Raw genomic sequence first — 27,024 nt, 5'->3', positions numbered from 1 at the left:
TAGGTATTGTAGATACTGTAGATACTGTAGGTATCTAAAAAACTAATTAAAGCTGCCAAAAAGGAAACAGAGAAGCACATTGCTAAGGAGAGTAAAACTAATCCCAAACTGTTCTTCAACTATATCAATAGTAAAAGAATAAAAACTGAAAATGTAGGCCCCTTAAAAAATAGTGAGGAGAGAATGGTTGTAGATGACGAGGAAAAAGCTAACATATTAAACACCTTCTTCTCCACGGTATTCACGGTGGAAAATGAAATGCTAGGTGAAATCCCAAGAAACAATGAAAACCCTATATTAAGGGTCACCAATCTAACCCAAGAAGAGGTGCGAAACCGGCTAAATAAGATTAAAATAGATAAATCTCCGGGTCCGGATGGCATACACCCACGAGTACTAAGAGAACTAAGTAATGTAATAGATAAACCATTATTTCTTATTTTTAGTGACTCTATAGCGACAGGGTCTGTTCCGCAGGACTGGCGCATAGCAAATGTGGTGCCAATATTCAAAAAGGGCTCTAAAAGTGAACCTGGAAATTATAGGCCAGTAAGTCTAACCTCTATTGTTGGTAAAATATTTGAAGGGTTTCTGAGGGATGTTATTCTGGATTATCTCAATGAGAATAACTGTTTAACTCCATATCAGCATGGGTTTATGAGAAATCGCTCCTGTCAAACCAATCTAATCAGTTTTTATGAAGAGGTAAGCTATAGACTGGACCACGGTGAGTCATTGGACGTGGTATATCTCGATTTTTCCAAAGCGTTTGATACCGTGCCGCACAAGAGGTTGGTACACAAAATGAGAATGCTTGGTCTGGGGGAAAATGTGTGTAAATGGGTTAGTAACTGGCTTAGTGATAGAAAGCAGAGGGTGGTTATAAATGGTATAGTCTCTAACTGGGTCGCTGTGACCAGTGGGGTACCGCAGGGGTCAGTATTGGGACCTGTTCTCTTCAACATATTCATTAATGATCTGGTAGAAGGTTTACACAGTAAAATATCGATATTTGCAGATGATACAAAACTATGTAAAGCAGTTAATACAAGAGAAGATAGTATTCTGCTACAGATGGATCTGGATAAGTTGGAAACTTGGGCTGAAAGGTGGCAGATGAGGTTTAACAATGATAAATGTAAGGTTATACACATGGGAAGAGGGAATCAATATCACCATTACACACTGAACGGGAAACCACTGGGTAAATCTGACAGGGAGAAGGACTTGGGGATCCTAGTTAATGATAAACTTACCTGGAGCAGCCAGTGCCAGGCAGCAGCTGCCAAGGCAAACAGCATCATGGGGTGCATTAAAAGAGGTCTGGATACACATGATGAGAGCATTATACTGCCTCTGTACAAATCCCTAGTTAGACCGCACATGGAGTACTGTGTCCAGTTTTGGGCACCGGTGCTCAGGAAGGATATAATGGAACTAGAGAGAGTACAAAGGAGGGCAACAAAATTAATAAAGGGGATGGGAGAACTACAATACCCAGATAGATTAGCGAAATTAGGATTATTTAGTCTAGAAAAAAGACGACTGAGGGGCGATCTAATAACCATGTATAAGTATATAAGGGGACAATACAAATATCTCGCTGAGGATCTGTTTATACCAAGGAAGGTGACGGGCACAAGGGGGCATTCTTTGCGTCTGGAGGAGAGAAGGTTTTTCCACCAACATAGAAGAGGATTCTTTACTGTTAGGGCAGTGAGAATCTGGAATTGCTTGCCTGAGGAGGTGGTGATGGCGAACTCAGTCGAGGGGTTCAAGAGAGGCCTGGATGTCTTCCTGGAGCAGAACAATATTGTATCATACAATTAGGTTCTGTAGAAGGACGTAGATCTGGGTATTTATTATGATGGAATATAGGCTGAACTGGATGGACAAATGTCTTTTTTTGGCCTTACTAACTATGTTACTATGTTATGTTAGTATATACTGTAGGTATTGGTATATATACACACTCAGTATATACTGTAGGTATTGGTATATACACACTCAGTATATACTGTAGGTATTGGTATATACACACTCAGTATATACTGTAGGTATTGGTATATACACACTCAGTATATACTGTAGGTATTGGTATATACACACTCAGTATATACTGTAGGTATTGGTATATATACACACTCAGTATATACTGTAGGTATTGGTATATATACACACTCAGTATATACTGTAGGTATTGGTATATATATACACACTCAGTATATACTGTAGGTATTGGTATATACACACTCAGTATATACTGTAGGTATTGGTATATACACACTCAGTATATACTGTAGGTATTGGTATATACACACTCAGTATATACTGTAGGTATTGGTATATATATACACACTCAGTATATACTGTAGGTATTGGTATATACACACTCAGTATATACTGTAGGTATTGGTATATACACACTCAGTATATACTGTAGGTATTGGTATATACACACTCAGTATTTACTGTAGGTATTGGTATATACACACACTCAGTATATACTGTAGGTATTGGTATATACACACTCAGTATATACTGTAGGTATTGGTATATATACACACACTCAGTATATACTGTAGGTATTGGTATATACACACTCAGTATATACTGTAGGTATTGGTATATACACACACTCAGTATATACTGTAGGTATTGGTATATACACACACTCAGTATATACTGTAGGTATTGGTATATATACACACACTCAGTATATACTGTAGGTATTGGTATATATACACACTCAGTATATACTGTAGGTATTGGTATATACACACTCAGTATATACTGTAGGTATTGGTATATACACACACTCAGTATATACTGTAGGTATTGGTATATACACACTCAGTATATACTGTAGGTATTGGTATATATACACACACTCAGTATATACTGTAGGTATTGGTATATACACACTCAGTATATACTGTAGGTATTGGTATATACACACACTCAGTATATACTGTAGGTATTGGTATATACACACACTCAGTATATACTGTAGGTATTGGTATATACACACACTCAGTATATACTGTAGGTATTGGTATATATACACACACTCAGTATATACTGTAGGTATTGGTATATATACACACTCAGTATATACTGTAGGTATTGGTATATACACACTCAGTATATACTGTAGGTATTGGTATATATACACACACTCAGTATATACTGTAGGTATTGGTATATACACACTCAGTATATACTGTAGGTATTGGTATATACACACTCAGTATATACTGTAGGTATTGGTATATACACACTCAGTATATACTGTAGGTATTGGTATATATACACACTCAGTATATACTGTAGGTATTGGTATATATATACACACTCAGTATATACTGTAGGTATTGGTATATACACACTCAGTATATACTGTAGGTATTGGTATATACACACTCAGTATATACTGTAGGTATTGGTATATACACACTCAGTATATACTGTAGGTATTGGTATATACACACTCAGTATATACTGTAGGTATTGGTATATATACACACTCAGTATATACTGTAGGTATTGGTATATATATACACACTCAGTATATACTGTAGGTATTGGTATATATACACACACTCAGTATATACTGTAGGTATTGGTATATACACACACTCAGTATATACTGTAGGTATTGGTATATACACACACACTCAGTATATACTGTAGGTATTGGTATATACACACTCAGTATATACTGTAGGTATTGGTATATACACACTCAGTATATACTGTAGGTATTGGTATATATACACACACTCAGTATATACTGTAGGTATTGGTATATATACACACTCAGTATATACTGTAGGTATTGGTATATACACACTCAGTATATACTGTAGGTATTGGTATATATACACACACTCAGTATATACTGTAGGTATTGGTATATACACACTCAGTATATACTGTAGGTATTGGTATATACACACTCAGTATATACTGTAGGTATTGGTATATACACACTCAGTATATACTGTAGGTATTGGTATATACACACACTCAGTATATACTGTAGGTATTGGTATATACACACTCAGTATATACTGTAGGTATTGGTATATACACACACTCAGTATATACTGTAGGTATTGGTATATACACACTCAGTATATACTGTAGGTATTGGTATATACACACTCAGTATATACTGTAGGTATTGGTATATACACACTCAGTATATACTGTAGGTATTGGTATATACACACACTCAGTATATACTGTAGGTATTGGTATATACACACTCAGTATATACTGTAGGTATTGGTATATACACACTCAGTATATACTGTAGGTATTGGTATATACACACTCAGTATATACTGTAGGTATTGGTATATACACACTCAGTATATACTGTAGGTATTGGTATATACACACTCAGTATATACTGTAGGTATTGGTATATACACACTCAGTATATACTGTAGGTATTGGTATATACACACTCAGTATATACTGTAGGTATTGGTATATACACACTCAGTATATACTGTAGGTATTGGTATATATACACACACTCAGTATATACTGTAGGTATTGGTATATACACACTCAGTATATACTGTAGGTATTGGTATATACACACTCAGTATATACTGTAGGTATTGGTATATACACACTCAGTATATACTGTAGGTATTGGTATATACACACACACTCAGTATATACTGTAGGTATTGGTATATACACACTCAGTATATACTGTAGGTATTGGTATATACACACACACTCAGTATATACTGTAGGTATTGGTATATACACACTCAGTATTTACTGTAGGTATTGGTATATACACACACTCAGTATATACTGTAGGTATTGGTATATACACACTCAGTATATACTGTAGGTATTGGTATATATACACACACTCAGTATATACTGTAGGTATTGGTATATACACACTCAGTATATACTGTAGGTATTGGTATATATATACACACTCAGTATATACTGTAGGTATTGGTATATACACACTCAGTATATACTGTAGGTATTGGTATATACACACTCAGTATATACTGTAGGTATTGGTATATACACACACACTCAGTATATACTGTAGGTATTGGTATATACACACTCAGTATTTACTGTAGGTATTGGTATATACACACACTCAGTATATACTGTAGGTATTGGTATATACACACTCAGTATATACTGTAGGTATTGGTATATATACACACACTCAGTATATACTGTAGGTATTGGTATATACACACTCAGTATATACTGTAGGTATTGGTATATACACACACTCAGTATATACTGTAGGTATTGGTATATACACACACTCAGTATATACTGTAGGTATTGGTATATATACACACACTCAGTATATACTGTAGGTATTGGTATATATACACACTCAGTATATACTGTAGGTATTGGTATATACACACTCAGTATATACTGTAGGTATTGGTATATACACACACTCAGTATATACTGTAGGTATTGGTATATACACACTCAGTATATACTGTAGGTATTGGTATATATACACACACTCAGTATATACTGTAGGTATTGGTATATACACACTCAGTATATACTGTAGGTATTGGTATATACACACACTCAGTATATACTGTAGGTATTGGTATATACACACACTCAGTATATACTGTAGGTATTGGTATATACACACACTCAGTATATACTGTAGGTATTGGTATATACACACACTCAGTATATACTGTAGGTATTGGTATATACACACACTCAGTATATACTGTAGGTATTGGTATATATACACACACTCAGTATATACTGTAGGTATTGGTATATATACACACTCAGTATATACTGTAGGTATTGGTATATACACACTCAGTATATACTGTAGGTATTGGTATATATACACACTCAGTATATACTGTAGGTATTGGTATATACACACACTCAGTATATACTGTAGGTATTGGTATACACACACTCAGTATATACTGTAGGTATTGGTATATATACACACTCAGTATATACTGTAGGTATTGGTATATACACACTCAGTATATACTGTAGGTATTGGTATATACACACACTCAGTATATACTGTAGGTATTGGTATATATACACACTCAGTATATACTGTAGGTATTGGTATATACACACTCAGTATATACTGTAGGTATTGGTATATATACACACTCAGTATATACTGTAGGTATTGGTATATATACACACACTCAGTATATACTGTAGGTATTGGTATATATACACACTCAGTATATACTGTAGGTATTGGTATATACACACACTCAGTATATACTGTAGGTATTGGTATATACACACACTCAGTATATACTGTAGGTATTGGTATATACACACTCAGTATATACTGTAGGTATTGGTATATATACACACTCAGTATATACTGTAGGTATTGGTATATACACACTCAGTATATACTGTAGGTATTGGTATATATACACACACTCAGTATATACTGTAGGTATTGGTATATACACACTCAGTATATACTGTAGGTATTGGTATATACACACACTCAGTATATACTGTAGGTATTGGTATATACACACTCAGTATATACTGTAGGTATTGGTATATATACACATCTCGCACTCTCCGCTCACTCACACACGCAGTGACAATTACCTCAGCAGCTCCTTAGCTGCAGCTGTGACTTCGGTGCAGGACCTGTGATGATGTCAACAGACTGGGGTGAGACTGGCAGCAGAGAAAGAGCTGTGCGGCTGAAGGACCTGCGGTGATGTCAGCATCATGTGACCAGAGGGGGAGGAGCTCAGCAGTGCGGAGGAGAAGTGGTGAAGGGCCTGCGGTGATGTCAGCATCATGTGACCAGAGGGGGAGGAGCTCAGCAGTGCGGAGGAGAAGTGGTGAAGGGCCTGCGGTGATGTCAGCATCATGTGACCAGAGGGGGAGGAGCTCAGCAGTACGGAGGAGAAGTGGTGAAGGGCCTGCGGTGATGTCAGCATCATGTGACCAGAGGGGGAGGAGCTCAGCAGTGCGGAGGAGAAGTGGTGAAGGGCCTGCGGTGATGTCAGCATCATGTGACCAGAGGGGGAGGAGCTCAGCAGTGCGGAGGAGAAGTGGTGAAGGGCCTGCGGTGATGTCACGGTCACATGACCGGCCGGTCAGCAGTGCAGCCTGTAGTGACTGCAGAGGTCCATTCTGCACATCGCAGGGAGAAGCCGCAGTGTCTGTCTCATTGCAGGTCAGGAAAGATATGAGCGATGTATGTGGGGGGCGATGTCTGAGCCGCGATGCCGGGATATACAATGTGCGATACCGGATGCATCTCTGCATAAGTCTCCATTCACACTGCAGTATATGGTCAGTATTTTTCATCCCTATTTAGTAAAATATTTAGATTAGACAGTCCTCAGTGAGTGATACCGTTTAAGGTGGCTGGTCTGTGCGCGTGCCCATGTGTGCCCCATATACTCTGGTGACTAGTCTGTGCGCGTGCCCATGTGTGCCCCTGTACTCTGGTGACTAGTCTGTGCGCGTGCCCATGTGTGCCCCTGTACTCTGGTGACTAGTCTGTGCGCGTGCCCATGTGTGCCCCTGTACTCTGGTGACTAGTCTGTGCGCGTGCCCATGTGTGCCCCTGTACTCTGGTGACTAGTCTGTGCGCGTGCCCATGTGTGCCCCTGTACTCTGGTGACTAGTCTGTGCGCGTGCCCATGTGTGCCCCATATACTCTGGTGACTAGTCTGTGCGCGTGCCCATGTGTGCCCCATATACTCTGGCGACTAGTCTGTGCGCGTGCCCATGTGTGCCCATGTACTCTGGTGACTAGTCTGTGCGCGTGCCCATGTGTGCCCCATATACTCTGGCGACTAGTCTGTGCGCGTGCCCATGTGTGCCCCATATACTCTGGTGACTAGTCTGTGCGCGTGCCCATGTGTGCCCCTGTACTCTGGTGACTAGTCTGTGCGCGTGCCCATGTGTGCCCCATATACTCTGGTGACTAGTCTGTGCGCGTGCCCATGTGTGCCCCATATGCTCTGGTGACTAGTCTGTGCGCGTGCCCATGTGTGCCCCTGTACTCTGGTGACTAGTCTGTGCGCGTGCCCATGTGTGCCCCTGTACTCTGGTGACTAGTCTGTGCGCGTGCCCATGTGTGCCCCATATACTCTGGTGACTAGTCTGTGCGCGTGCCCATGTGTGCCCCTGTACTCTGGTGACTAGTCTGTGCGCGTGCCCATGTGTGCCCCATATACTCTGGTGACTAGTCTGTGCGCGTGCCCATGTGTGCCCCATATACTCTGGCGACTAGTCTGTGCGCGTGCCCATGTGTGCCCCTGTACTCTGGTGACTAGTCTGTGCGCGTGCCCATGTGTGCCCCTGTACTCTGGTGACTAGTCTGTGCGCGTGCCCATGTGTGCCCCATATACTCTGGTGACTAGTCTGTGCGCGTGCCCATGTGTGCCCCTGTACTCTGGTGACTAGTCTGTGCGCGTGCCCATGTGTGCCCCTGTACTCTGGTGACTAGTCTGTGCGCGTGCCCATGTGTGCCCCATATACTCTGGTGACTAGTCTGTGCGCGTGCCCATGTGTGCCCATGTACTCTGGTGACTAGTCTGTGCGCGTGCCCATGTGTGCCCCTGTACTCTGGTGACTAGTCTGTGCGCGTGCCCATGTGTGCCCATGTACTCTGGTGACTAGTCTGTGCGCGTGCCCATGTGTGCCCATGTACTCTGGTGACTAGTCTGTGCGCGTGCCCATGTGTGCCCCTGTACTCTGGTGACTAGTCTGTGCGCGTGCCCATGTGTGCCCCATATACTCTGGTGACTAGTCTGTGCGCGTGCCCATGTGTGCCCCATATACTCTGGTGACTAGTCTGTGCGCGTGCCCATGTGTGCCCCATATACTCTGGTGACTAGTCTGTGCGCGTGCCCATGTGTGCCCCTGTACTCTGGTGACTAGTCTGTGCGCGTGCCCATGTGTGCCCATGTACTCTGGTGACTAGTCTGTGCGCGTGCCCATGTGTGCCCCTGTACTCTGGTGACTAGTCTGTGCGCGTGCCCATGTGTGCCCATGTACTCTGGTGACTAGTCTGTGCGCGTGCCCATGTGTGCCCCATATACTCTGGCGACTAGTCTGTGCGCGTGCCCATGTGTGCCCATATACTCTGGCGACTAGTCTGTGCGCGTGCCCATGTGTGCCCCATATACTCTGGTGACTAGTCTGTGCGCGTGCCCATGTGTGCCCCATATACTCTGGTGACTAGTCTGTGCGCGTGCCCATGTGTGCCCCATATACTCTGGTGACTAGTCTGTGCGCGTGCCCATGTGTGCCCCATATACTCTGGTGACTAGTCTGTGCGCGTGCCCATGTGTGCCCCATATACTCTGGTGACTAGTCTGTGCGCGTGCCCATGTGTGCCCCTGTACTCTGGTGACTAGTCTGTGCGCGTGCCCATGTGTGCCCCATATACTCTGGTGACTAGTCTGTGCGCGTGCCCATGTGTGCCCCATATACTCTGGTGACTAGTCTGTGCGCGTGCCCATGTGTGCCCCATATACTCTGGTGACTAGTCTGTGCGCGTGCCCATGTGTGCCCCTGTACTCTGGTGACTAGTCTGTGCGCGTGCCCATGTGTGCCCATGTACTCTGGTGACTAGTCTGTGCGCGTGCCCATGTGTGCCCCTGTACTCTGGTGACTAGTCTGTGCGCGTGCCCATGTGTGCCCATGTACTCTGGTGACTAGTCTGTGCGCGTGCCCATGTGTGCCCCATATACTCTGGCGACTAGTCTGTGCGCGTGCCCATGTGTGCCCATATACTCTGGCGACTAGTCTGTGCGCGTGCCCATGTGTGCCCCATATACTCTGGTGACTAGTCTGTGCGCGTGCCCATGTGTGCCCCATATACTCTGGTGACTAGTCTGTGCGCGTGCCCATGTGTGCCCCATATACTCTGGTGACTAGTCTGTGCGCGTGCCCATGTGTGCTCCATATACTCTGGTGACTAGTCTGTGCGCGTGCCCATGTGTGCCCCATATACTCTGGCGACTAGTCTGTGCGCGTGCCCATGTGTGCCCATATACTCTGGCGACTAGTCTGTGCGCGTGCCCATGTGTGCCCATATACTCTGGCGACTAGTCTGTGCGCGTGCCCATGTGTGCCCATATACTCTGGCGACTAGTCTGTGCGCGTGCCCATGTGTGCCCCATATACTCTGGTGACTAGTCTGTGCGCGTGCCCATGTGTGCCCCATATACTCTGGTGACTAGTCTGTGCGCGTGCCCATGTGTGCCCCATATACTCTGGTGACTAGTCTGTGCGCGTGCCCATGTGTGCCCCATATACTCTGGTGACTAGTCTGTGCGCGTGCCCATGTGTGCCCCATATACTCTGGCGACTAGTCTGTGCGCGTGCCCATGTGTGCCCATATACTCTGGTGACTAGTCTGTGCGCGTGCCCATGTGTGCCCCATATACTCTGGCGACTAGTCTGTGCGCGTGCCCATGTGTGCCCATGTACTCTGGTGACTAGTCTGTGCGCGTGCCCATGTGTGCCCCATATACTCTGGTGACTAGTCTGTGCGCGTGCCCATGTGTGCCCATGTACTCTGGTGACTAGTCTGTGCGCGTGCCCATGTGTGCCCATGTACTCTGGTGACTAGTCTGTGCGCGTGCCCATGTGTGCCCCATATACTCTGGTGACTAGTCTGTGCGCGTGCCCATGTGTGCCCATGTACTCTGGTGACTAGTCTGTGCGCGTGCCCATGTGTGCCCCTGTACTCTGGTGACTAGTCTGTGCGCGTGCCCATGTGTGCCCCATATACTCTGGTGACTAGTCTGTGCCCGTGCCCATGTGTGCCCCTGTACTCTGGTGACTAGTCTGTGCGCGTGCCCATGTGTGCCCATGTACTCTGGTGACTAGTCTGTGCGCGTGCCCATCTGTGCCCATGTACTCTGGTGACTAGTCTGTGCGCGTGCCCATGTGTGCCCCATATACTCTGGTGACTAGTCTGTGCGCGTGCCCATGTGTGCCCCATATACTCTGGTGACTAGTCTGTGCGCGTGCCCATGTGTGCCCCTGTACTCTGGTGACTAGTCTGTGCGCGTGCCCATGTGTGCCCATGTACTCTGGTGACTAGTCTGTGCGCGTGCCCATCTGTGCCCATATACTCTGGTGACTAGTCTGTGCGCGTGCCCATGTGTGCCCCATATACTCTGGTGACTAGTCTGTGCGCGTGCCCATGTGTGCCCCATATACTCTGGTGACTAGTCTGTGCGCGTGCCCATGTGTGCCCCTGTACTCTGGTGACTAGTCTGTGCGCGTGCCCATGTGTGCCCATGTACTCTGGTGACTAGTCTGTGCGCGTGCCCATCTGTGCCCATGTACTCTGGTGACTAGTCTGTGCGCGTGCCCATGTGTGCCCCATATACTCTGGTGACTAGTCTGTGCGCGTGCCCATGTGTGCCCCATATACTCTGGTGACTAGTCTGTGCGCGTGCCCATGTGTGCCCCATATACTCTGGTGACTAGTCTGTGCGCGTGCCCATGTGTGCCCCATATACTCTGGTGACTATTCTGTGCGCGTGCCCATGTGTGCCCCATATACTCTGGTGACTAGTCTGTGCGCGTGCCCATGTGTGCCCCTGTACTCTGGTGACTAGTCTGTGCGCGTGCCCATGTGTGCCCCATATAATCTGGTGACTAGTCTGTGCGCGTGCCCATGTGTGCCCCATATACTCTGGTGACTAGTCTGTGCGCGTGCCCATGTGTGCCCCATATAATCTGGTGACTAGTCTGTGCGCGTGCCCATGTGTGCCCCATATACTCTGGTGACTAGTCTGTGCGCGTGCCCATGTGTGCCCCTGTACTCTGGTGACTAGTCTGTGCGCGTGCCCATGTGTGCCCCATATAATCTGGTGACTAGTCTGTGCGCGTGCCCATGTGTGCCCCATATACTCTGGTGACTAGTCTGTGCGCGTGCCCATGTGTGCCCCTGTACTCTGGTGACTAGTCTGTGCGCGTGCCCATGTGTGCCCCATATACTCTGGTGACTAGTCTGTGCGCGTGCCCATGTGTGCCCCTGTACTCTGGTGACTAGTCTGTGCGCGTGCCCATGTGTGCCCCATATACTCTGGTGACTAGTCTGTGCGCGTGCCCATGTGTGCCCCTGTACTCTGGTGACTAGTCTGTGCGCGTGCCCATGTGTGCCCCATATAATCTGGTGACTAGTCTGTGCGCGTGCCCATGTGTGCCCCATATACTCTGGTGACTAGTCTGTGCGCGTGCCCATGTGTGCCCCTGTACTCTGGTGACTAGTCTGTGCGCGTGCCCATGTGTGCCCCATATACTCTGGTGACTAGTCTGTGCGCGTGCCCATGTGTGCCCCTGTACTCTGGTGACTAGTCTGTGCGCGTGCCCATGTGTGCCCCATATACTCTGGTGACTAGTCTGTGCGCGTGCCCATGTGTGCCCCATATACTCTGGTGACTAGTCTGTGCGCGTGCCCATGTGTGCCCATGTACTCTGGTGACTAGTCTGTGCGCGTGCCCATGTGTGCCCCATATACTCTGGTGACTAGTCTGTGCGCGTGCCCATGTGTGCCCCATATACTCTGGTGACTAGTCTGTGCGCGTGCCCATGTGTGCCCCATATACTCTGGTGACTAGTCTGTGCGCGTGCCCATGTGTGCCCCATATACTCTGGTGACTAGTCTGTGCGCGTGCCCATGTGTGCCCCTGTACTCTGGTGACTAGTCTGTGCGCGTGCCCATCTGTGCCCATGTACTCTGGTGACTAGTCTGTGCGCGTGCCCATGTGTGCCCCATATACTCTGGTGACTAGTCTGTGCGCGTGCCCATGTGTGCCCCATATACTCTGGTGACTAGTCTGTGCGCGTGCCCATGTGTGCCCCATATACTCTGGTGACTAGTCTGTGCGCGTGCCCATGTGTGCCCCTGTACTCTGGTGACTAGTCTGTGCGCGTGCCCATCTGTGCCCATGTACTCTGGTGACTAGTCTGTGCGCGTGCCCATGTGTGCCCCATATACTCTGGTGACTAGTCTGTGCGCGTGCCCATGTGTGCCCCATATACTCTGGTGACTAGTCTGTGCGCGTGCCCATGTGTGCCCCATATACTCTGGTGACTAGTCTGTGCGCGTGCCCATGTGTGCCCATGTACTCTGGCGACTAGTCTGTGCGAGTGCCCATGTGTGCCCCATATACTCTGGTGACTAGTCTGTGCGCGTGCCCATGTGTGCCCCTGTACTCTGGCGACTAGTCTGTGCGCGTGCCCATGTGTGCCCCTGTACTCTGGCGACTAGTCTGTGCGCGTGCCCATGTGTGCCCCTGTACTCTGGTGACTAGTCTGTGCGCGTGCCCATGTGTGCCCCTGTACTCTGGTGACTAGTCTGTGCGCGTGCCCATGTGTGCCCCATATACTCTGGTGACTAGTCTGTGCGCGTGCCCATCTGTGCCCCATATACTCTGGCGACTAGTCTGTGCGCGTGCCCATGTGTGCCCCATATAATCTGGTGACTAGTCTGTGCGCGTGCCCATGTGTGCCCCATATACTCTGGTGACTAGTCTGTGCGCGTGCCCATGTGTGCCCCATATACTCTGGTGACTAGTCTGTGCGCGTGCCCATGTGTGCCCATGTACTCTGGTGACTAGTCTGTGCGCGTGCCCATGTGTGCCCCATATACTCTGGTGACTAGTCTGTGCGCGTGCCCATGTGTGCCCCATATACTCTGGCGACTAGTCTGTGCGCGTGCCCATGTGTGCCCCATATACTCTGGTGACTAGTCTGTGCGCGTGCCCATCTGTGCCCATGTACTCTGGTGACTAGTCTGTGCGCGTGCCCATGTGTGCCCCATATACTCTGGCGACTAGTCTGTGCGCGTGCCCATGTGTGCCCCATATACTCTGGTGACTAGTCTGTGCGCGTGCCCATGTGTGCCCCATATACTCTGGCGACTAGTCTGTGCGCGTGCCCATGTGTGCCCATGTACTCTGGTGACTAGTCTGTGCGCGTGCCCATGTGTGCCCCATATACTCTGGTGACTAGTCTGTGCGCGTGCCCATGTGTGCCCATGTACTCTGGTGACTAGTCTGTGCGCGTGCCCATGTGTGCCCATGTACTCTGGTGACTAGTCTGTGCGCGTGCCCATGTGTGCCCCATATACTCTGGCGACTAGTCCGTGCGTGTGCCCATGTGTGCCCATGTACTCTGGTGACTAGTCTGTGCGCGTGCCCATGTACTCTGGCGACTAGTCTGTGCGCGTGCCCATCTGTGCCCATGTACTCTGGTGACTAGTCTGTGCGCGTGCCCATGTGTGCCCCTGTACTCTGGTGACTAGTCTGTGCGCGTGCCCATGTGTGCCCATGTACTCTGGTGACTAGTCTGTGCGCGTGCCCATGTGTGCCCATGTACTCTGGTGACTAGTCTGTGCGCGTGCCCATGTGTGCCCCATATACTCTGGCGACTAGTCTGTGCGCGTGCCCATGTGTGCCCCTGTACTCTGGTGACTAGTCTGTGCGCGTGCCCATGTGTGCCCCATATACTCTGGCGACTAGTCTGTGCGCGTGCCCATCTGTGCCCATGTACTCTGGTGACTAGTATGTGCGCGTGCCCATCTGTGCCCATGTACTCTGGTGACTAGTCTGTGCGCGTGCCCATGTGTGCCCCATATACTCTGGTGACTAGTCTGTGCGCGTGCCCATGTGTGCCCATGTACTCTGGTGGCTAGTCTGTGCGCGTGCCCATGTGTGCCCCATATACTCTGGCGACTAGTCTGTGCGCGTGCCCATGTGTGCCCCATATACTCTGGCGACTAGTCTGTGCGCGTGCCCATCTGTGCCCATGTACTCTGGTGACTAGTCTGTGCGCGTGCCCATGTACTCTGGTGACTAGTCTGTGCGCGTGCCCATGTGTGCCCCATATACTCTGGCGACTAGTCTGTGCGTGTGCCCCATATACTCTGGCGACTAGTCTGTGCGCGTGCCCTTCTGTGCCCATGTACTCTGGTGACTAGTCTGTGCGCGTGCCCATGTGTGCCCATATACTCTGGCGACTAGTCTGTGCGCGTGCCCATCTGTGCCCATATACTCTGGCGACTAGTCTGTGCGCGTGCCCATCTGTGCCCATGTACTCTGGCGACTAGTCTGTGCGCGTGTCCATCTGTGCCCATATACTCTGGCGACTAGTCTGTGCGCGTGCCCATCTGTGCCCATATACTCTGGTGACTAGTCTGTGCGCGTGCCCATGTGTGCCCCATATACTCTGGTGACTAGTCTGTGCGCGTGCCCATCTGTGCCCATGTACTCTGGTGACTAGTCTGTGCGCGTGCCCATGTGTGCCCATGTACTCTGGTGACTAGTCTGTGCGCGTGCCCATGTGTGCCCATGTACTCTGGTGACTAGTCTGTGCGCGTGCCCATGTGTGCCCCATGTACTCTGGTGACTAGTCTGTGCGCGTGCCCATGTGTGCCCATGTACTCTGGTGACTAGTCTGTGCGCGTGCCCATGTGTGCCCATGTACTCTGGTGACTAGTCTGTGCGCGTGCCCATGTGTGCCCATGTACTCTGGTGACTAGTCTGTGCGCGTGCCCATGTGTGCCCCATATACTCTGGCGACTAGTCTGTGCGCGTGCCCATCTGTGCCCATGTACTCTGGTGACTAGTCTGTGCGCGTGCCCATGTGTGCCCATGTACTCTGGTGACTAGTCTGTGCGCGTGCCCATGTGTGCCCCATATACTCTGGCGACTAGTCTGTGCGCGTGCCCATGTGTGCCCCATATACTCTGGCGACTAGTCCGTGCGCGTGCCCATGTGTGCCCCATATACTCTGGCGACTAGTCTGTGCCCGTGCCCATGTGTGCCCCATATACTCTGGCGACTAGTCTGTGCGCGTGCCCATGTGTGCCCCATATACTCTGGCGACTAGTCTGTGCGCGTGCCCATGTGTGCCCCTGTACTCTGGTGACTAGTCTGTGCGCGTGCCCATGTGTGCCCCATATACTCTGGCGACTAGTCTGTGCGCGTGCCCATGTGTGCCCCATATACTCTGGCGACTAGTCCGTGCGCGTGCCCATGTGTGCCCCATATACTCTGGCGACTAGTCTGTGCGCGTGCCCATGTGTGCCCCATATACTCTGGCGACTAGTCCGTGCGCGTGCCCATGTGTGCCCCATATACTCTGGCGACTAGTCTGTGCGCGTGCCCATGTGTGCCCCATATACTCTGGCGACTAGTCTGTGCGCGTGCCCATGTGTGCCCCTGTACTCTGGCGACTAGTCTGTGCGCGTGCCCATGTGTGCCCCATATACTCTGGCGACTAGTCTGTGCGCGTGCCCATGTGTGCCCCATATACTCTGGCGACTAGTCTGTGCGCGTGCCCATGTGTGCCCCATATACTCTGGCGACTAGTCCGTGCGCGTGCCCATGTGTGCCCCATATACTCTGGCGACTAGTCTGTGCCCGTGCCCATGTGTGCCCCATATACTCTGGCGACTAGTCTGTGCGCGTGCCCATGTGTGCCCCATAAACTCTGGCGACTAGTCTGTGCGCGTGCCCATGTGTGCCCCTGTACTCTGGTGACTAGTCTGTGCGCGTGCCCATGTGTGCCCCATATACTCTGGCGACTAGTCTGTGCGCGTGCCCATGTGTGCCCCATATACTCTGGCGACTAGTCCGTGCGCGTGCCCATGTGTGCCCCATATACTCTGGCGACTAGTCTGTGCGCGTGCCCATGTGTGCCCCATATACTCTGGCGACTAGTCCGTGCGCGTGCCCATGTGTGCCCCATATACTCTGGCGACTAGTCTGTGCGCGTGCCCATGTGTGCCCCATATACTCTGGCGACTAGTCTGTGCGCGTGCCCATGTGTGCCCCTGTACTCTGGCGACTAGTCTGTGCGCGTGCCCATGTGTGCCCCATATACTCTGGCGACTAGTCTGTGCGCGTGCCCATGTGTGCCCCATATACTCTGGCGACTAGTCTGTGCGCGTGCCCATGTGTGCCCCTGTACTCTGGTGACTAGTCTGTGCGCGTGCCCATGTGTGCCCCTGCACTCTGGTGACTAGTCTGTGCGCGTGCCCATGTGTGCCCATGTACTCTGGTGACTAGTCTGTGCGCGTGCCCATGTGTGCCCCATGCACTCCGGCGACTAGTTTGTGCGCGTGCCCATGTGTGCCCATGTACTCTGGTGACTAGTCTGTGCGCGTGCCCATGTGTGCCCCTGCACTCTGGTGACTAGTCTGTGCGCGTGCCCATGTGTGCCCCATGCACTCTGGCGACTAGTCTGTGTGTGTGTCTGTCTGTGCGCGTGCCCATATACTCTGGTGGCTGGTCTGTGTGTGTCTGCGTGCGTGTGTGTGCCCCATATACTCTGATGGCTGGTCTGTGTGTGTCTGTGTCCCATTTACTCTGGTGGCTGGTCTGTGTGTGTCTGTGTGTGTGTGCGTCCCATATACTCTGGTGGCTGGTCTGTGTGTGTCTGCGTGCGTGTGTGTGCCCCATATACTCTGGTGGCTGGTCTGTGTGTGTCTGTGTGCCCCATATACTCTGGTGGCTGGTCTGTGTGTGTCTGTGTGTGTGTGCGTCCCATATACTCTGGTGGCTGGTCTGTGTGTGTCTGCGTGCGTGTGTGTGCCCCATATACTCTGGTGGCTGGTCTGTGTGTGTCTGTGTGTGTCTGTGTGTCCCATATACTCTGGTGGCTGGTCTGTGTGTGTCTGTGTGTGTCTGTGTGTCCCATATACTCTGGTGGCTGTTCTGTGTGCGTGTGTGCGTCCCATATACTCTGGTGGCTGGTCTGTGTGTGTCTGCGTGCGTGTGTGTGCCCCATATACTCTGGTGGCTGGTCTGTGTGTGTCTGTGTGTGTCTGTGTGTCCCATATACTCTGGTGGCTGGTCTGTGTGTGCGTGTGTGTGCCCCATATACTCTGGTGGCTGGTCTGTGTGTGCGTGTGTGTGCCCCATATACTCTGGTGGCTGGTCTGTGTGTGTCTGTGTGTCCCATATACTCTGGTGGCTGGTCTGTGTGTCTGTGTGCGTGTGTGCGTCCCATATACTCTGGTGGCTGGTCTGTGTGTGTCTGTGTGCGTGTGTGCGTCCCATATACTCTGGTGGCTGGTCTGTGTGTGTCTGCGTGCGTGTGTGTGCCCCATATACTCTGGTGGCTGGTCTGTGTGTGTCTGTGTGTGTCTGTGTGCCCCATATACTCTGGTGGCTTGTCTGTGTGTGTCTGCGTGTCCCATATACTCTGGTGGCTGGTCTGTGTGTGTCTATGTGCGTGTGTGTGCCCCATATACTCTGGTGGCTGGTCTGTGTGTGTCTGTGTGCGTGTGTGCGTCCCATATACTCTGGTGGCTGGTCTGTGTGTGTCTGTGTGCGTGCCATATACTCTGGTGGCTGGTCTGTGTGTGTCTGTGTGTCCCATATACTCTGGTGGCTGGTCTGTGTGTGTCTGTGTGCGTGTGTGTGCCCCATATACTCTGGTGGCTGGTCTGTGTGTGTCTGTGTGCGTGTGTGCGTCCCATATACTCTGGTGGCTGGTCTGTGTGTGTCTGTGTGCGTGCCATATACTCTGGTGGCTGGTCTGTGTGTGTCTGTGTGTGCGTGTGCCCCATATACTCTGGTGGCTGGTCTGTGTGTGCGTGTGTGCGTCCCATATACTCTGGTGGCTGGTCTGTGTGTGTCTGTGTGCGTGCCCCATATACTCTGGTGGCTGGTCTGTGTGTGTCTGTGTGTCTTTGTGTGCGTCCCATATACTCTGGTGGCTGGTCTGTGTGTGTCTGTGTGCGTGTGTGTGCCCCATATACTCTGGTGGCTGGTCTGTGTGTGTCTGTGTGCCCCATATACTTTGGTGGCTGGTCTGTGTGTGTCTGTGTGCGTGCCCCATATACTCTGGTGGCTGGTCTGTGTGTGTCTGTGTGCGTGTGTGCGTCCCATATACTCTGGTGGCTGGTCTGTGTGTGTCTGTGTGCGTGCCCCATATACTCTGGTGGCTGGTCTGTGTGTGTCTGTGTGTCTTTGTGTGCGTCCCATATACTCTGGTGGCTGGTCTGTGTGTGTCTGTGTGCGTGTGTGTGCCCCATATACTCTGGTGGCTGGTCTGTGTGTGTCTGTGTGCCCCATATACTTTGGTGGCTGGTCTGTGTGTGTCTGTGTGCGTGTGTGTGCCCCATATACTCTGGTGGCTGGTCTGTGTGTGTCTGTGTGCCCCATATACTCTGGTGGCTGGTCTGTGGGTGTCTGTGTGCCCCATATACTCTGGTGGCTGGTGTGTGTGTGCGTGTGTGCGTCCCATATACTCTGGTGGCTGGTCTGTGTGTGTCTGTGTGCGTGCCATATACTCTGGTGGCTGGTCTGTGTGTGCGTGTGTGCCCCATATACTCTGGTGGCTGGTCTGTGTGTGCGTCCCATATACTCTGGTGGCTGGTCTGTGTGTCTGTGTGCCCCATATACTCTGGAGGCTGGTCTGTGTGTGCGTGTGTGTGCCCCATATACTCTGGTGGCTGGTCTGTGTGTGCGTGTGTGCGTCCCATATACTCTGGTGGCTGGTCTGTGTGTGTCGGTGTGTGTGTGCGTGCCCCATATACTCTGGTGGCTGGTCTGTGTGTGCGTGTGTGCCCCATATACTCTGGTGGCTGGTCTGTGTGTGTCTGTGTGCGTGTGTGCGTCCCATATACTCTGGTGGCTGGTCTGTGTGTGTCTGTGTGCGTGCCCCATATACTCTGGTGGCTGGTCTGTGTGCGTGTGTGTGCCCCATATACTCTGGTGGCTGGTCTGTGTGTGTCTGCGTGCGTGTGTGTGCCCCATATACTCTGGTGGCTGGTCTGTGTGTGTCTGTGTGCCCCATATACTCTGGTGGCTGGTCTGTGTGTGTCTGTGTCCCCCATATACTCTGGTGGCTGGTCTGTGTGTGCGTGTGTGTGCCCCATATACTCTGGTGGCTGGTCTGTGTGTGCGTGTGTGTGCCCCATATACTCTGGTGGCGTGTCTGTGTGTCCCATATACTCTGGTGGCTGGTCTGTGTGTCTGTGTGCGTGTGTGCGTCCCATATACTCTGGTGGCTGGTCTGTGTGTGTCTGTGTGCGTGTGTGCGTCCCATATACTCTGGTGGCTGGTCTGTGTGTGTCTGTGTGCCCCATATACTCTGGTGGCTTGTCTGTGTGTGTCTGTGCGTGTGTGTGCCCCATATACTCTGGTGGCTGGTCTGTGTGTGTCTGTGTGCGTGTGTGCGTCCCATATACGCTGGTCGCTGGTCTGTGTGTGTCTGTGTGCGTGCCCCATATACTCTGGTGGCTGGTCTGTGTGCGTGTGTGTGCCCCATATACTCTGGTGGCTGGTCTGTGTGTGTCTGTGTGTGCGTGTGTGTGCCCCATATACTCTGGTGGCTGGTCTGTGTGTGCGTGTGTGCCCCATATACTCTGGTGGCTGGTCTGTGGGTGTCTGTGTGTGTCTGTGTGCCCCATATACTCTGGTGGCTGGTCTGTGTGCGTGCCATATACTCTGGTGGCTGGTCTGTGTGTGCGTGTGTGCCCCATATACTCTGGTGGCTGGTCTGTGGGTGTCTGTGTGTGTCTGTGTGCCCCATATACTCTGGTGGCTGGTCTGTGTGCGTGCCATATACTCTGGTGGCTGGTCTGTGTCTGTGTGTGTGCCCCATATACTCTGGTGGCTGGTCTGTGTGTGTGTGCCCCATATACTCTGGTGGCTGGTCTGTGTGTGTCTGTGTGCCCCATATACTCTGGTGGCTGGTCTGCGTGCGTGTGTGTGCCCCATATACTCTGGTGGCTGGTCTGTGTGTGTCTGTGTGCGTGTGTGTGCCCCATATACTCTGGTGGCTGGTCTGTGTGCGTGTGTGCCCCATATACTCTGGTGGCTGGTCTGTGTGCGTGTGTGCGTCCCATATACTCTGGTGGCTGGTCTGTGTGCGTGTGTGTCTGTGTGCCCCATATACTCTGGTGGCTGGTCTGTGTGCGTGTGTGTGCCCCATATACTCTGGTGGCTGGTCTGTGTGCATCTGTGTGCGTGTGTGTGTCCCATATACTCTGGTGGCTGGTCTGTGTGCATCTGTGTGCCCCATATACTCTGGTGGCTGGTCTGTGTGCATCTGTGTGCGTGTGTGTGCCCCATATACTCTGGTGGCTGGTCTGTGTGCATCTGTGTGCGTGTGTGTGCCCCATATACTCTGGTGGCTGGTCTGTGTGCATCTGTGTGCGTGTGTGTGTCCCATATACTCTGGTGGCTGGTCTGTGTGCATCTGTGTGCGTGTGTGTGTCCCATATACTCTGGTGGCTGGTCTGTGTGTGTCTGTGTGTGTCTGTGTGCCCCATATACTCTGGTGGCTGGTCTGTGTGTGTCTTTGTGCGTGTGTGTGCCCCATATACTCTGGTGGCTGGTCTGTGTGTGTCTTTGTGCGTGTGTGTGCCCCATATACTCTGGTGGCTGGTCTGTGTGTGTCTGTGTGCGTGTGTGTGTCCCATATACTCTGGTGGCTAGTCTGTGTGTGTCTGTGTGCGTGTGTGTGTCCCATATACTCTGGTGCCTAGTCTGTGTGTGTCTGTGTGCGTGTGTGTGTCCCATATACTCTGGTGGCTGGTCTGTGTGTGTCTGTGTGCGTGTGTGTGTCCCATATACTCTGGTGGCTGGTCTGTGTGTGTCTGTGTGCGTGTGTGTGTCCCATATACTCTGGTGGCTAGTCTGTGTGTGTCTGTGTGCGTGTGTGTGTCCCATATACTCTGGTGGCTAGTCTGTGTGTGTCTGTGTGCGTGTGTGTGTCCCATATACTCTGGTGGCTAGTCTGTGTGTGTCTGTGTGCGTGTGTGTGTCCCATATACTCTGGTGGCTGGTCTGTGTGTGTCTGTGTGCGTGTGTGTGTCCCATATACTCTGGTGGCTGGTCTGTGTGTGTCTGTGTGCGTGTGTGTGTCCCATATACTCTGGTGGCTAGTCTGTGTGTGTCTGTGTGCGTGTGTGTGTCCCATATACTCTGGTGGCTAGTCTGTGTGTGTCTGTGTGCGTGTGTGTGCCCCATATACTCTGGTGGCTGGTCTGTGTGTGTCTGTGTGCGTGTGTGTGTCCCATATACTCTGGTGGCTGGTCTGTGTGTGTGTGTCTGTGTGCGTGTGTGTGTCCCATATACTCTGGTGGCTAGTCTGTGTGTGTCTGTGTGCGTGTGTGTGCCCCATATACTCTGGTGGCTGGTCTGTGTGTGTCTGTGTGCGTGTGTGTGTCCCATATACTCTGGTGGCTGGTCTGTGTGTGTCTGTGTGCGTGTGTGTGTCCCATATACTCTGGTGGCTAGTCTGTGTGTGTCTGTGTGCGTGTGTGTGTCCCATATACTCTGGTGGCTAGTCTGTGTGTGTCTGTGTGCGTGTGTGTGTCCCATATACTCTGGTGGCTGGTCTGTGTGTGTCTGTGTGCGTGTGTGTGTCCCATATACTCTGGTGGCTGGTCTGTGTGTGTCTTTGTGCGTGTGTGTGTCCCATATACTCTGGTGGCTGGTCTGTGTGTGTCTGTGTGCGTGTGTGCGTCCCATATACTCTGGTGGCTAGTCTGTGTGTGTCTGTGTGCGTGTGTGTGTCCCATATACTCTGGTGGCTGGTCTGTGTGTGTCTGTGTGCGTGTGTGTGTCCCATATACTCTGGTGGCTGGTCTGTGTGTGTCTGTGTGCGTGTGTGTGTCCCATATACTCTGGTGGCTAGTCTGTGTGCGTGTGTGTGTCCCATATACTCTGGTGGCTGGTCTGTGTGTGTCTGTGTGCGTGTGTGCGTCCCATATACTCTGGTGGCTAGTCTGTGTGTGTCTGTGTGCGTGTGTGTGTCCCATATACTCTGGTGGCTGGTCTGTGTGTGTCTTTGTGCGTGTGTGTGTCCCATATACTCTGGTGGCTGGTCTGTGTGTGTCTGTGTGCGTGTGTGTGTCCCATATACTCTGGTGGCTAGTCTGTGTGCGTGTGTGTGTCCCATATACTCTGGTGGCTGGTCTGTGTGCGTGTGTGTGTCCCATATACTCTGGTGGCTGGTCTGTGTGCGTGTGTGTGTCCCATATACTCTGGTGGCTGGTCTGTGTGTGTCTGTGTGCGTGTGTGTGTCCCATATACTCTGGTGGCTGGTCTGTGTGTGTCTTTGTGCGTGTGTGTGTCCCATATACTCTGGTGGCTGGTCTGTGTGTGTCTTTGTGCGTGTGTGCATCCCATATACTCTGGTGCCTGGTCTGTGTGTGTCTTTGTGCGTGTGTGCCCCATATACTCTGGTGGCTTGTCTGTGTGTGTCTGTGTGCGTGTGTGCGTGCCCCATATACTCTGGTGGCTGGTCTGTGTGTGTGTGCCCCATATACTCTGGTGGCTTGTCTGTGTGTGTGCGTCCCATATACTCTGGTGGCTGGTCTGTGTGTCTTTGTGTGCGTACCATATACTCTGGTGGCTGGTCTGTGTGTGTCTGTGTGCGTGTGTGTGTCCCATATACTCTGGTGGCTGGTGTGTGTGTGTCTGTGTGTGCGTGTGTGTGCCCCATATACTCTGGTGGCTGGTCTGTGTGTGTCTGTGTGCCCCATATACTCTGGTGGCTGGACTGTGTGTGTCTGTGTGCGTCCCATATACTCTGGTGGCTGGTCTGTGTGCGTGTGTGTGTCCCATATACTCTGGTGGCTGGTCTGTGTGCGTGTGTGTGTCCCATATACTCTGGTGGCTGGTGTGTGTGTGTCTGTGTGCGTGTGTGTGTCCCATATACTCTGGTGGCTGGTCTGTGTGTGTCTGTGTGTGCGTGTGTGTGCCCCATATACTCTGGTGGCTGGTCTGTGTGTGTCTGTGTGCCCCATATACTCTGGTGGCTGGTCTGTGTGTGTCTGTGTGTGCCCCATATACTCTGGTGGCTGGTCTGTGTGTGTCTGTGTGCCCCATATACTCTGGTGGCTGGTCTGTGTGTGTCTGTGTGCGTCCCATATACTCTGGTGGCTGGTCTGTGTGTGTCTGTGTGTGTGCCCCATATACTCTGGTGGCTGGTCTGTGTGTGTGTGCCCCATATACTCTGGTGGCTGGTCTGTGTGTGCCCCATATACTCTGGTGGCTGTTCTGTGTGCGTGTGTGCGTCCCATATACTCTGGTGGCTGTTCTGTGTGCGTGTGTGCATCCCATATACTCTGGTGGCTGGTCTGTGTGTGTCTGCGTGCGTGTGTGTGCCCCATATACTCTGGTGGCTGGTCTGTGTGCATGTGTGTGCCCCATATACTCTGGTGGCTGGTCTGTGTGTGTGCGTGTCCCATATACTCTGGTGGCTGGTCTGTGTGTTTCTGTGTGTGTGCCCCATATACTCTGGTGGCTGGTCTGTGTGCGTGTGTGTGCCCCATATACTCTGGTGGCTGGTCTGTGTGTGTCTGTGTGCGTGCCCCATATACTCTGGTGGCTGGTCTGTGTGTGTCTGTGTGCCCCATATACACTGGTGGCTGGTCTGTGTGCGTCTGTGTGCGTGTGTGTGTCCCATATACTCTGGTGGCTGGTCTGTGTGTGTCTGTGTGCGTGTGTGTGCCCCATATACTCTGGTGGCTGGTCTGTGTGCGTGTGTGTGCCCCATATACTCTGGTGGCTGGTCTGTGTGTGTCTGTGTGCGTGTGTGCCCCATATACTCTGGTGGCTGGTCTGTGTGTGTCTGTGTGCGTGTGTGCATCCCATATACTCTGGTGGCTGGTCTGTGTGTGTCTTTGTGCATGTGTGCCCCATATACTCTGGTGGCTGGTCTGTGTGTGTGTGCCCCATATACTCTGGTGGCTTGTCTGTGTGTGTCTGTGTGTGCGTGTGTGCCCCATATACTCTGGTGGCTGGTCTGTGTGTCTTTGTGTGTGTACCATATACTCTCGTGGCTGGTCTGTGTGCGTGCGTGTGCCCCATATACTCTGGTGGCTGGTCTGTGTGTGTCTGTGTGCCCCATATACTCTGGTGGCTGGTCTCTGTGTGCGTGTGTGCCCCATATACTCTGGTGGCTGGTCTGTGTGTGCGTGTGTGCCCCATATACTCTGGTGGCTGGTCTCTGTGTGCGTGTGTGCCCCATATACTCTGGTGGCTGGTCTGTGTGCGTGTGTGCGTCCCATATACTCTGGTGGCTGGTCTGTGTGCGTGTGTGTCTGTGTGCCCCATATACTCTGGTGGCTGGTCTGTGTGCGTGTGTGTGCCCCATATACTCTGGTGGCTGGTCTGTGTGCGTGTGTGTGCGTGTGTGTGCCCCATATACTCTGGTGGCTGGTCTGTGTGCATCTGTGTGCGTGTGTGTGTCCCATATACTCTGGTGGCTGGTCTGTGTCTGTGTGCCCCATATACTCTGGTGGCTGGTCTGTGTGCGTGTGTGTGCCCCATATACTCTGGTGGCTGGTCTGTGTGCATCTGTGTGCGTGTGTGTGTCCCATATACTCTGGTGGCTGGTCTGTGTGTGTCTGTGTGCGTGCCCCATATACTCTGGTGGCTGGTCTTTGTGCGTGTGTGTGCCCCATATACTCTGGTGGCTTGTCTGTTTGTCTGTGTGCGTGTGTGCGTGCCCCATATACTCTGGTGGCTGGTCTGTGTGTGTGTGCCCCATATACTCTGGTGGCTGGTCTGTGTGTGTGTGCCCCATATACTCTGGTGGCTGGTCTGTGTGTGCCCCATATACTCTGGTGGCTGGTCTGTGTGTCTTTGTGTGCGTACCATATACTCTCGTGGCTGGTCTGTGTGCGTGTGTGTGCCCCATATACTCTGGTGGCTGGTCTGTGTGTGTCTGTGTGTGCGTGTGTGTGCCCGATATACTCTGGTGGCTGGTCTGTGTGTGCGTGTGTGCCCCATATACTCTGGTGGCTGGTCTGTGGGTGTCTGTGTGTGTCTGTGTGCCCCATATACTCTGGTGGCTGGTCTGTGTGTGTCTGTGTGTGTGCCCCATATACTCTGGTGGCTGGTCTGTGTGTGCGTGTGTGCCCCATATACTCTGGTGGCTGGTCTGTGGGCGTCTGTGTGTGTCTGTGTGCCCCATATACTCTGGTGGCTGGTCTGTGTGTGCCCCATATACTCTGGTGGCTGGTCTGTGTGTGTCTGTGTGCGTGTGTGCGTCCCATATACTCTGGTGGCTGGTCTGTGTGTGTCTGTGTGTGTGCCCCATATACTCTGGTGGCTGGTCTGTGTGGGTGTGCCCCATATACTCTGGTGGCTGGTCTGTGTGTGTCTGTGTGTGCCCCATATACTCTGGTGGCTGGTCTGTGTGTGTGTGCCCCATATACTCTGGTGGCTGGTCTGTGTGTGTCTGTGTGTGCGTGTGTGCCCCATATACTCTGGTGGCTGGTCTGTGTGCGTGTGTGTGCGTCCCATATACTCTGGTGGCTGGTCTGTGTGCCTGTGTGCGTCCCATATACTCTGGTGGCTGTTCTGTGTGCGTGTGTGCGTCCCATATACTCTGGTGGCTGGTCTGTGTGTGTCTGTGCCCCATATACTCTGGTGGCTGGTCTGTGTGCGTGTGTGCGTCCCATATACTCTGGTGGCTGATCTGTGTGCGTGTGTGCGTCCCATATACTCTGGTGGCTGGTCTGTGTGCGTGTGTGCGTCCCATATACTCTGGTGGCTGGTCTGTGTGTGTCAGCGTGCGTGTGTGTGCCCCATATACTCTGGTGGCTGGTCTGTGTCTGTGTGTGTGCCCCATATACTCTGGTGGCTGGTCTGTGTGCGTGTGTGTGCCCCATATACTCTGGTGGCTGGTCTGTGTGTGTGCGTGTGTGTGTCCCATATACTCTGGTGGCTGGTCTGTGTGTGTCTGTGTGTGTCTGTGTGCGTGCCCCATATACTCTGGTGGCTGGTCTGTGTGCGTCTGTGTGCGTGTGAGTGTCCCATATACTCTGGTGGCTGGTCTGTGTGTGTCTGTGTGCGTGCCCCATATACTCTGGTGGCTGGTCTGTGTGTGTCTGTGTGCCCCATATACACTGGTGGCTGGTCTGTGTGTGTCTGTGTGCGTGTGTGTGTCCCATATACTCTGGTGGCTGGTCTGTGTGTGTCTGTGTGCGTGCCCCATATACTCTGGTGGCTG

General features: G+C 51.4%; 2 protein-coding genes across 3 annotated transcripts in view; one reads left to right on the top strand and one right to left on the bottom strand.

The window, feature by feature from the left end:
• Window positions 1–6,774, bottom strand: part of LOC138638839 (oocyte zinc finger protein XlCOF22-like) — a 247,230-nt gene extending 240,456 nt beyond the window's left edge. Inside the window, exon 1 of the mRNA XM_069728497.1 lies at window positions 6,652–6,774. The gene's annotated coding sequence lies outside the window, so the exon portion shown is untranslated. The remainder of the gene's footprint in view (window positions 1–6,651) is intronic.
• Window positions 6,775–7,073: 299 nt separating this feature from the next.
• The window catches only part of LOC138638838 (oocyte zinc finger protein XlCOF6-like), a 141,360-nt gene continuing 121,409 nt past the window's right edge, over window positions 7,074–27,024 (top strand). Inside the window, exon 1 of one of the 2 annotated variants that reach the window (XM_069728495.1) lies at window positions 7,074–7,231. The gene's annotated coding sequence lies outside the window, so the exon portion shown is untranslated. Of the gene's footprint in view, window positions 7,351–27,024 lie in introns of both variants that reach the window. The other variant, XM_069728496.1, reaches the window with a different exon arrangement.

Source organism: Ranitomeya imitator, chromosome 5 (assembly GCF_032444005.1).
Source record: "Ranitomeya imitator isolate aRanImi1 chromosome 5, aRanImi1.pri, whole genome shotgun sequence".
NCBI lineage: Eukaryota > Metazoa > Chordata > Amphibia > Anura > Dendrobatidae > Ranitomeya > Ranitomeya imitator.
Note: the sequence above shows the minus strand (reverse complement) of the source record. Positions and strands in the feature narration are given on the sequence as shown.